This window comes from Vulpes lagopus, chromosome 6 (assembly GCF_018345385.1).
Source record: "Vulpes lagopus strain Blue_001 chromosome 6, ASM1834538v1, whole genome shotgun sequence".
Classification (NCBI taxonomy): domain Eukaryota; kingdom Metazoa; phylum Chordata; class Mammalia; order Carnivora; family Canidae; genus Vulpes; species Vulpes lagopus.
This window is the reverse complement of record NC_054829.1, coordinates 67990737-68001416: the sequence shown is the minus strand read 5'-3', so window position 1 is coordinate 68001416 and position 10680 is coordinate 67990737. Positions and strand designations below refer to the sequence as shown.

Genomic DNA, 10680 nt, shown 5'->3' with positions numbered 1-10680 from the left:
ACACACACACACACACACACACACACACACACCCCTAACATGAGCATTATCCATTTCAGAAATCTTTAAATGAAAAAGAAAAACAATGAGAAATAGGAAATCAAAATATTATTTCTGAGGTATAGAAGACAAAATTTGAGAGCAAGATGACTTCCAGTTGCATATTGCAAATACACATTGTTACCTAAACTTCCTTCAACAATTGAGAACCAAAAATTACTTCAGTAAATGAGGTCAGATTATCCACAAATCCTTCCATGACAAGGACCATATCCAGATAAGTTCCAAGGTTATGGACCACTCTCATCATAATTCTTTAAACAAATTGTGTATATCTAGTGTCATTATGTTTCACTCTGTCAGGCATTATATCTCTAAGATCAGGAACAAGAGATGCCCACTCTTGCCACTTTTATTCAATATAGTATTGGAAGTCCAACCCAGAACACTTAGGCAAGAGAAATAAGAATCATTCAAATTGGAAGGAAGAACGAAGGAAGAATTAAAACTATCACTTTTTGCACATGGCATGATGTTATATGTAGAAAACCCTAAACACACCACTAAAAAACTGTTAAAACTAATAAATTCAGTAAAGTTTTTCAGGATACAAAATCAATATACAGAAATCTGTTTCATTTCTATACACTAGTAATGAACAATCAGTAAGAGAAATTAAGAAAACAATCCCATTTACAATTGCATCAAAAAGAATAAAATACCTAGGAATAAATACCAAGGAGGGGAAAGACCTGTACACTGAAAACTATAAGACACTGATGAAAGACATTGAAGATGATGCAAAAAATGAAATATATTCTATGCTCGTAGATTGGAATGATTCATAGTTAAAATGTCCATACTACCCAAAGTAATCATCAGATTCAATGTTATCCCTGTCAAAAATCCAATGGAATTTTTCACAGAGATAGAACAACCTTAAAATTTGTATGGAAAAATAAAAGACCTTGAATAGTCAAAGCAGTCTTAGGAAGAAGAACAAAACTGGAGGTCTCACAATCCCATATTTCAAAATATACCACAAATTTATAGTAATGAAAGCAGTATGGTACTGGCACAAAAATAGACACATAGATCTATAAAACAGAATAGAGAGCCCAGAAATAAACCTACACTCAAATGGTTGCTTAATCTATGACAATGGAGACAAGAATATACAACAGGAAAAAGATAGTCTTTTTAATAAATGGTGTTGGGAAACCTGGACAGCTACACGCAAAAAAAAAAAAAAAAAAAAAAAAAAAAAAAGAAAAGAAAAACTGGACCACTACCTTACACCATACACAAATATTCACTCAAAATTTAGTCTAAATGGATCACAGTCTTGAACATAAGGCCTGAAACTGTAAAACTCTTAGAAAACATAGGTGGTAAGCTCCTTGACATTAGTCTTGATAATGATTTTTTAAACTTGACACCAAGGCAAAGGCAACAAAAGCAAAAATAGACAAGTGGGACTACATCAAACTAAAAAGCTTCTTCACAGCAAAAGAAATTATCAGCAAAATGAAAAGGCAACCTGATGAATGGGAAAAATATTTGCAAATCATATATCTGACAAGAAATTAATATGCAAACTATATAAGGAACTCATGCATCTCAGTAACAATCTGATTTTAAAATGGGCAGAGGATCTCAACAGACATTTTTCCAAAGAAGACATACACAGAGCCAACAGGTGCATGAAAAGACAGTCAACATCACTAATCACCCAGTAAATTAAAATCAAAATCACAATGAGATATCATCTCATACCTGTTAGAATGGCTATTGTTGAAAAACTAAGAAATGTGTTGGCAAAAATGTGGAAAAAAGAATCCTTGTGCACTGTTGAATGTAAATCAATATAGCCACTATGGAAAAAAGTACAGTATTTTCTCAAAAAACTAAAAATCAAATTCCGATATGATCCAACAATTCCACATTTGGGCATCTATCTGAAGAAAATGAAAACACCAACTTGAAAAGATACAGGTATCCCCATAACAGGTATCCCCATACTCATAGCTGTGTTATTTACAATAGCTAAGACATGGGACAACTTAAGTGTCCATTAATGGGACACCTTAAGTATCCATTAATGAATGGATAAAGAAGAGGTGATACACACACACACACACACACTGGAATATTTATTCAGCCATAAAAAAGGAATAGAATCTTGTCATTTGCAACAACATGGATAGAACTTAAGGCATTATGCTAAGTGGAATAAGTCAGACAGAGAAAGACACATACTATATGATCTCATTATATGTGGGGTCTAAAAAAAAAAAAAGCTTATAGGATTCATGGTTGCCAGAGGTAGGGATTATGGTGTGCAAAGTGGGTCAAGGAAGTCAAAGGTATAAAGCTTCAGTTATAAAATCAGTAAGTCGTGGAGATGTAATGTGCTGCATGACAACTATAGGTAAGAATACTATATTGCATATTTGAAGGTTGTTAAGAGAATAAATTTTAAAAGTTTATAAGAAAATAATTCTGTAATGCAGTATGATGGATGTTAACCAGAATTATTGTGGTGATCATTTCACAATATATACAAGTCTTAAATCATTATGTCATATACCTGAAGCTAATATAATTTTGTATGTCAATTTTACCTCAATTTTTTTAGAAAGGACCAAAATTGATGTCATCTAATGAGGTCAGATTATCCCTAAATCTGCCTAACACAAGGACCACATCCAGATCAGTCCAGGCCAAGGCTATGGACCATTCTCACCATAGTGCTTCTGTGACTAATTCTTTCGACAAACTATATACAGCTAGATCTACAATGTTTTGCCCCATCATCCATTTTCATTCCCAGAATGTAGTACCATCTTGTTATGTACTAAATTTCTGTATTCTTATCTTCCACTGTGCCAATCTCACATTGCATACTATTACTCAAACCCTGTTCAGGTCAGGTATCATTGCAATGTAGTCAAAAGCACCTTAAACTTTCTTCATTTTAACACCTATTATGCTATTTTGTTATTGCTCTTTATTTGTATATATCTCACACCAGACTTTAAGCTCATGAGACCAGACATAGCATTGAGCAGCAGTACCCTTATAAGCATTCAACTAATGTCTATGATACAATAAATGAATTAATGAGTAAAGTCTTAATACAGAAACCAACACTCATAAGTAAAGTTCTTTTTTTAAAAAAAATTTTTTTTTAATTTTTTATTTATTTATGATAGTCACAGAGAGAGAGAGAGAGGCAGAGACACAGGCGGAGGGAGAAGCAGGCTCCATGCACCGGGAGCCTGATGTGGGATTCGATCCCGGGTCTCCAGGATCGCGCCCTGGGCCAAAGGCAGGCGCCAAACCGCTGCGCCACCAGGGATCCCTCATCAGTAAAGTTCTAACAGGAAACAGATTATACTTAAATCAGGAAAACTCTAGGATAGTTTTCATTTGTTTTTCTTTTAAAAAAGATTTTATTTATTTATTCATGAGAGACACAGAGAGGCAGAAACATAGGCAGAGGGAGAAGCAGGCTCCCTGCAGGTAACTAGATATGGGACTCAACCCCAGGACTCTGGGATCACAACCTGAGCCAAAGGCAGATGCTTAACCACTGACCCACCCAAGTGCCCCATTTGTTTGTTGTTCTAAAACAATGAATCACAATGCTATAGACAGGATATGGAAAATTACAAAGGGAAAATGCAAGAATCCAGAAGTCTCAAAGGAAGATTCATTGCCCTCCTTAGGCATAAAGCAACAAAGTAAAGGAGAGGTTCCTAGAACCTAGAAAGAAAGAGACTTAGAACTGGTCAACTTATATGTGGTAGTGATTATCAATCAGTGGACACAGTCAGTTGGAGACTACCCCCCAGAGAAAGAACCAGAGTAATAGATATCTTGATCTCTTTCTACACTTCCCTCTGGTATTTTCTACTAGCAGGAAAAGCCAGAATACATGAGAACCTCTATTTACAGTCCTTCCAGGTCAACTCTGAGGTAGCCAGAAAGACAGGAAAAAGTAAAGAATGAAGCCAGAGGGAAATGAGATATCTGTGCAGCTTAACATTTACAGCTGAGATCTGGATCTTTCCAACCACATCTTCTAGCATTCAGTTTAGTGAATGAAATCTCTCAAGTATGTTCAAGTATGTTTCCTCATGTTTTTGCTAGAAATACTTCTGCCGTTCTCCCCACAAATAAATGGATTAATCCTTCAACCCTTATCTTCAAATGCAGTCACATTGGGAATTAGAGCTTCCACATATAAATTGGGGAGGGATCCAATTTAGTCAATAATATACATAACCTCATCTAATTTTCACAACAACCCATGAGATATATCCACATTTTAAAGATAAGGGAACTGAAGATTAGAATTCATTTTACTTTTCTTTGTCCTTATAGATAAGAAATGATAGAATCAGAATTTAAATTTCATCCCATCTTATTCCAAAACCTATACTTAGGTTTTAGCCACTCCCTGCTATCACCATGAGTTGTACGGCTATCTCACCAGACTCCTATATGGTAAGGAACCATGTCCTATTCTTTTTAAACTGCATCACCTTACATACTGTCTGCTCTATAAGAGACAATCCATAAATGTCCCTAGAATTAAGTATGAATGATATGGAGAAAACAAACAAAAAGAGCTTATAGTTTCAAAGCACATTTATCAGTCATAAATAATAGAAAAATACAAAATATGTTTATGAAAAGAAAGCCAAAGCTAAATACAAGAAACAGTCATTTCTCTTCCTAGGTATGCAGTAGGTTTACTTTGATCCACTTCTCTCAGCTGGATTCAAGTTAATATTTCTTTTCTACTCACTATTTTGCTAAGAGCCATGAGATCAGCTGCTGCTGTTTTTTTTTTTTTTTTTTTTTTTTTTTTTTTTTTTTGAGTTTGAGTTTGAAACAGCCAGTCTCTTTTTCCTGGAACAGTCTTCTCCTGAAGCAAAAGCCTCCTTTTTGGAGCAAAGCTTCCCTCCTGGGGTTCTTTGTTCTGCCAGTGCTGAGTACCTTTGAGCTTCTCTCTGGAGCAGGTTTGGAACCAGTACCTTTCCCTTCTTTTGAACAGCTGAGCAAGTTGTCTCTCAACTTGGTTGCCCTCACTGTGCTAGAGGCCTGTGCAGTCATGTGCCTCTGTGTCAGCTCATTTCAAAAAAAGCCCTCAGGCAAAAGCTGATTGAATATCTAGGCAGGTTGACTTTTTTTAAATATACAATTATTTTCAATTTTATACAGAACTAAGATCTTATTAAAAAGTGAATCACTTTACAATAAGTAAGTTGACTTCTTCACAAGCAATGCAGACACAAGTATGAGCTTTGATGGAAAGTAGAGAATGAATCCAATGATCATCAATTATTAAGATTTGGAAAGATTTTAGACATCTTCAGACCCAACTGCCTATCTAATGAAGAAATTCCACTATAACAAATTGGGAGTTAGGTGATCATGATGAAAACTTGGCATACTTTGAAAGAAAAGTCTGGTCCCGTTTCATGTTGGACAGTCCTGTTAACAGAGCTGCCTTCAATTAAACCAGTCTACTTCTCTTGAAATTGTATTATTTGTTACTGTAGACACCATCCTTGCACAGGGGCCATGCTAATCTCCTTTGTGTCATTCCAATGCTGCGAAAGCAGGCACTATTAGTTTAATTAACATTGACTGACCCTGTGTTCAATTCACAGGCCCCTGTTGTAGGTGCTAGAATTTCTACTCACTCATCTACCAAAACAATATGCAATAACTCCACCTACTTGTCTGTATTGTCAATAGAGAGCTTCAAAAAATGAAGTTGGAGCAGAATAAGGGGGAGAGCCCATTGGTGAGAAAGTGGAATCGTTTCCACATGATAGAAATAGAAAGCCATAGAAGAGTACATCAGAAAAGAATAGGAAGAGAGAAGACATTTGGGTGTAGGTGGCCATGGCTTGGATTGGGTGTGAACTGCAGGATGAGCGGGAAGTGAGAGGCAGACACAATAAACAAAATACATTTTCCCCAAAATTACAGATAAACTACAAAAGTAGAATATATGTTGGAATGGAAAGCAAAATAAATCTCTACAGAACTGTAGATCTTGAAATAGAAATATTTCATAACTTTTCTCCATCTCTCTTTTTCACACAATAACTGTATTCCATTTGTTTTGTAGGGCTAGACCAAAATGTCCTGTCACTTGCTCCTCCCTTCAATTCTCCCAAGCAGCACATACTAAGAATAATGGTGGAATCTGAAAGTAGCAAGACCAGCAAGGTGGAGATAGTATACTATGCTGCCTGCCAGCCCCAACAGGACTGCCTTTTCCCATGATCATGTGACTCTGTTCCATCTACTCAATTAATTATCCTCTCTGCCCCCTTTTATCACAGAAATAGATACAGATAAAATGTTCCTATTGCCACCAAGGAAGGGGGCCTTAATAGAGAGCAAGTCCTGGGATATAATTCTATCAGAAAAAAAAATCTAATGTTTTAAAACGAAAGTCATTAATTTGGGTAAAATTTACATCCTAGACACTGAATCATCCCCCTCACTACCATGCAAATATATTGGAGTATTGTCAATCTTTTCCATTATCTATATTTATCTTATGGTCTATCTATATCTATTACCTATAACTCTATTGCCCTCATCTATAACTACAAACACAAGTGAACTTATTGAAAATATGTCTATGTGTTTATTGTCCTTTCTACAATTTCTCAACCCTCATTTTCCTCTCAACTTACTCCGTTCAAACCATTCCAAAGAGCCATTTTCACTGAGGTCACAAATGACCCAGATGAATACTTCTTGTTTTTCCTTAATTTATATTTTTAATTCATTTTTAAATGAATACTAATGCTACAACATTTAAAAATGAGTAAAGAAGATCTAAAATGAATTCCCCCCCACTTCTCAGTTCTCCCCTTTAAAATGCTATGAAATTTTTAGGTATGCATCTAGAGATATTTAATAAACATATAAGCATTTTTTTTACATTTTTAAAAAATGGTAGTATGCACCCTTCTTCTCATTTTTTTTTCACTTACTCTACCTTGGATATCACTCCGTATCAGCACATAAAATTTCCTATCCTTCTTTACCTCTCTACTGTGTACTTTTAAATTTTTATTTCATTGGTCTCCTACTGATGGACATTTTGGTGTTTTAATTTTTTTTAAGATTTTATTTATTCATTAATGAGAGACACACAGAGAGGCAGAGGCACAGGCAGAGGGAGAAGCAGGCTCCATGCAGGGAACCTGACGTGGGACTCGATCCCCATACTCCAGGATCCAGCCCTGAGCCAAAGGCAGATGCACCCAATCGCTGAGCCACCCAGGCATCCCATTTTGGTGTTTTTAATCTTTCACTTACAAATGATGATAACTGTATATACATCATTTCACCCATGTTGGAGTTTACGGGATACATTTTTGAATGGAATTTTAAATCAAGGAATATGTGTATTTTTAAATCTTTGCTATATATCACTGTATTGCCCCTTATATAAATTATAATTTATACCATTTCCCAACACAGTTATCAATGCAGTGGTTTATTAAAATTATCTGCTTATAAAAAAAATTATCTGCTTATTTATTTATATAGCTCCTTTCAAAATGCTGTGAGCAGTAATTAAGTTAGTATATAGAATGATTTTCTGCTATCCCATTTCCTCTCTTCCTTTACCATCAATTTTTGCAGATTAAAAAATCCTTCTTAACATTTAGCTTTTATCTGTTAAATGGCTTTACACTCCTGTTACTAGATTTATCAGTTAAGTATATATTTTAATCCATTGCTGTAAAAGATAAAGAAACAACCGCACTTACTCTTCCTTTTCATGTACACACTCACCCTTTCTTCCCAACTTTTCCTAATTACATGAATTATTCATTATCAAGATTTATGACAGTTGTATTGTGTTCCGAAACCATAATTCTCACATTGGTCTGCCTACTAATCCTGAAATCTTAATACTTAGTCTTTTGATGGCAGCCCTTCCATCATAGTCTTAAATTCTGGTGTCTTAGCCCTACTCTCCTAATGTTCTATACCAACCTCTCTTCATAGCTTTTCTGTTCATCTCTAAATTGCCTGAATATCAGCCTCCAGTAGTGTCTTCAAGAAGGTCTCATGGTAACTACATTATCTGAGTTCTTGCATGTTCAAAAATGTTTACTGTCTTTATCATAGAAAATAGATGCCGCTCTACTAAGTTTTAGTGTTAAGTATTACCATGAAATACTATTACTATTATCTGATTATAATCTCAACCATCATAAAATACAGAATAACTTTGACAAGATTGTTTGCTTACATGCATGCATAAATAAATAAATGAGCAAATGAATGAATGAATAAACAAATAAATAAATGAAGCTATTGACATCCACATATATTTAGGAATACAAACTCTCTGTGGGACTGTTTTGTTGCTTCTGCTGCTGTTATTGGTGTTGAAATATATACTCTCAGATCATGCTTCCATGAAAATGGGCATCCATTAAATACATCATTCAAGGCCAAATAGCAAATACTAAGCAATGCGTACTCAAGCATTATACATTTAACATTCTAAAAACAAAAACAAAAACAAAAAACAAACCAATAAATTCCATTCCCTCCAGAATTCTGGCTGTTAAATGAATTGATGCATAATTTGAGATTCCTGTCACAAAGATTTCATAAGCAGTCTGTCCTATGTAATGAGTCTGCTCTGAGCCAAGCTATGTTTCTGCCTTAGATAAGGTAATATTTTTCTTCCACTGAAAATCAGAAATTGTTAAACAATCCTAACACCTATCAATTTTATCTCCTTCTGTAAATCATATGCTGTTTTCCGTTTTTTGCATTAGTGTGCCAATAGAGATCTTTTCTTCAATCATGAAGAGGGTTGTTTTATATCCTATCACCTTTAAAACATCTTCAATGTGTCTTCAAAATGAATGGACTCACTCTTCTTCTAGACATAATTATTCAATACCCAACTAATATTCTCTGATGAGAACGTCAGTCATCTGTAGAATCTTCAGTGAGATGTTACATACCGAAGGTTAGCTAATTTTACCAAGTACCAAGTGTCTGGCATTGTACTAAGATCTTTAACACATTTTATAGTTGTTGAATGGTTTGGAACATATAATCCCAATAGCAAAACTAGGGTAGAATACTCACATTTTCAGAGGAGGAAACTGAGTCCCAAAAGGTTAAGTAACTCACATAGGATTACAGCTGGAGAGGAGCAGAGCCATAACATGAAGCACAGCATTCTGACTGTAGAACCCAAGCACTTTGCCACTATTGTTAACACAGCCACCCAGCTGATATCTGGAATAAGTGTTACAAATATACCTTTCATAGTGTCTGCACTTGATACTAATGAGAAAGGGATGTTTGGGCTTATCATTAGGCCCATAGATTTCCTTATTCTGGCTCATTCTAGCAACATTAAAACAATGATGGATCCAGTAAAATTGGTACACTGGAGTCAAAACAGTTATTCAGTGTTTGCAGCTGTTTGAATGTTTTACTTTCCAATCCATTGTTTAGGCACAATATTAACATATCTAGAGAGATTGCTAAGGAATGAAAGATGGGCACGTGTGTGCGTGCACACATACACACACACACACACACACATCCCTACACACAGATGAGAATGGTATTATAAATTCTGGATCTGGGCAAAGCTCCTTTTATGCTTCAGATTATGTAGAAGGTGAGACTGGGAGTGTGACCTGATTGTCTACTTGCTTTGCCTCTCACCTGTGCTCCTTGGGAAACAATAGTAACAGCATCATTATCACATTCTCATGCTTTTCAACTCAGGGTGTGATAAAGTTGCAGTGAGTGCAATTTCTTTTGGGAGAATAAAACTTTTGACTCTTCCCTAATAATTTGCAAAGACAAATGAAAGCAAACCAAAACAGAAGAAACTTGAGTGAGTTGCTCCGAAAAATATGCTCCAATAGAGAAAACTTAAAAAAAAAAGCATTGTTATCAGGCAAAAAATAACACATTTGAATAAATATTTTATGTATGTTTTCATAGTTTTCTGGCTTATGCTTCTTCATGTACCTTGCAGGCAGTTAAAGAAACAACTATAAATCATAAATAAGGAATAAAATGAACTCTATGAAAGTCTCTGATTACTCCATTACTGAAATCCAGCTTAGCAATCATCCTTTCCTTCCCAGTATATTTCTATAAACAATCCAAAACAAACCTGCAGGATTTATAGAATGCATTTAATATAAATGAAAGTGGAATGATGCACAGAACTGGTAAGAAATTAATTCATATTTTTCTCTAGCAAAAAATGTATTGGGAAAACAACATATTACTAAGGAAAAACATCATGGAAGAATTTTAAATAACTTGATTTAAAGGACATAGAGTATTTCTGCATGCTATGACCCAAACTGAAAACTAGCAGACTAAGGATCTTAGTGTTGTTTTTCTACCACTGACTCGCATGAACTGAGAGATATCATTTTGCTCTATTTTTTTTAAAGATTTTATTTATTTATTTGGGGGGGGTGCAAGCAGGAAGGGGTATAGTGGAGGGAGACAGAATCTGAAGCAGACTCTGCATAGAGCAAAGAGTCCAGTGTGGGGCTTGATCCCATGACTGAAAGATCATGGAACCAAGAGTTGGATGCTTAACCAACTGAGCCACTGCTCTGTTTTCTT

The 10680-nt window shown here is 35.2% G+C and overlaps 1 non-coding gene across 1 annotated transcript; it reads right to left on the bottom strand.

Moving 5' to 3' along the window:
- Positions 1-5548: 5548 nt before the first annotated feature.
- On the bottom strand, positions 5549-5650 carry LOC121494025. Its single transcript, XR_005988670.1, has one exon. It is a non-coding gene; the product is annotated as a U6 spliceosomal RNA (small nuclear RNA).
- Between the last annotated feature and the right edge of the window lie 5030 nt (positions 5651-10680).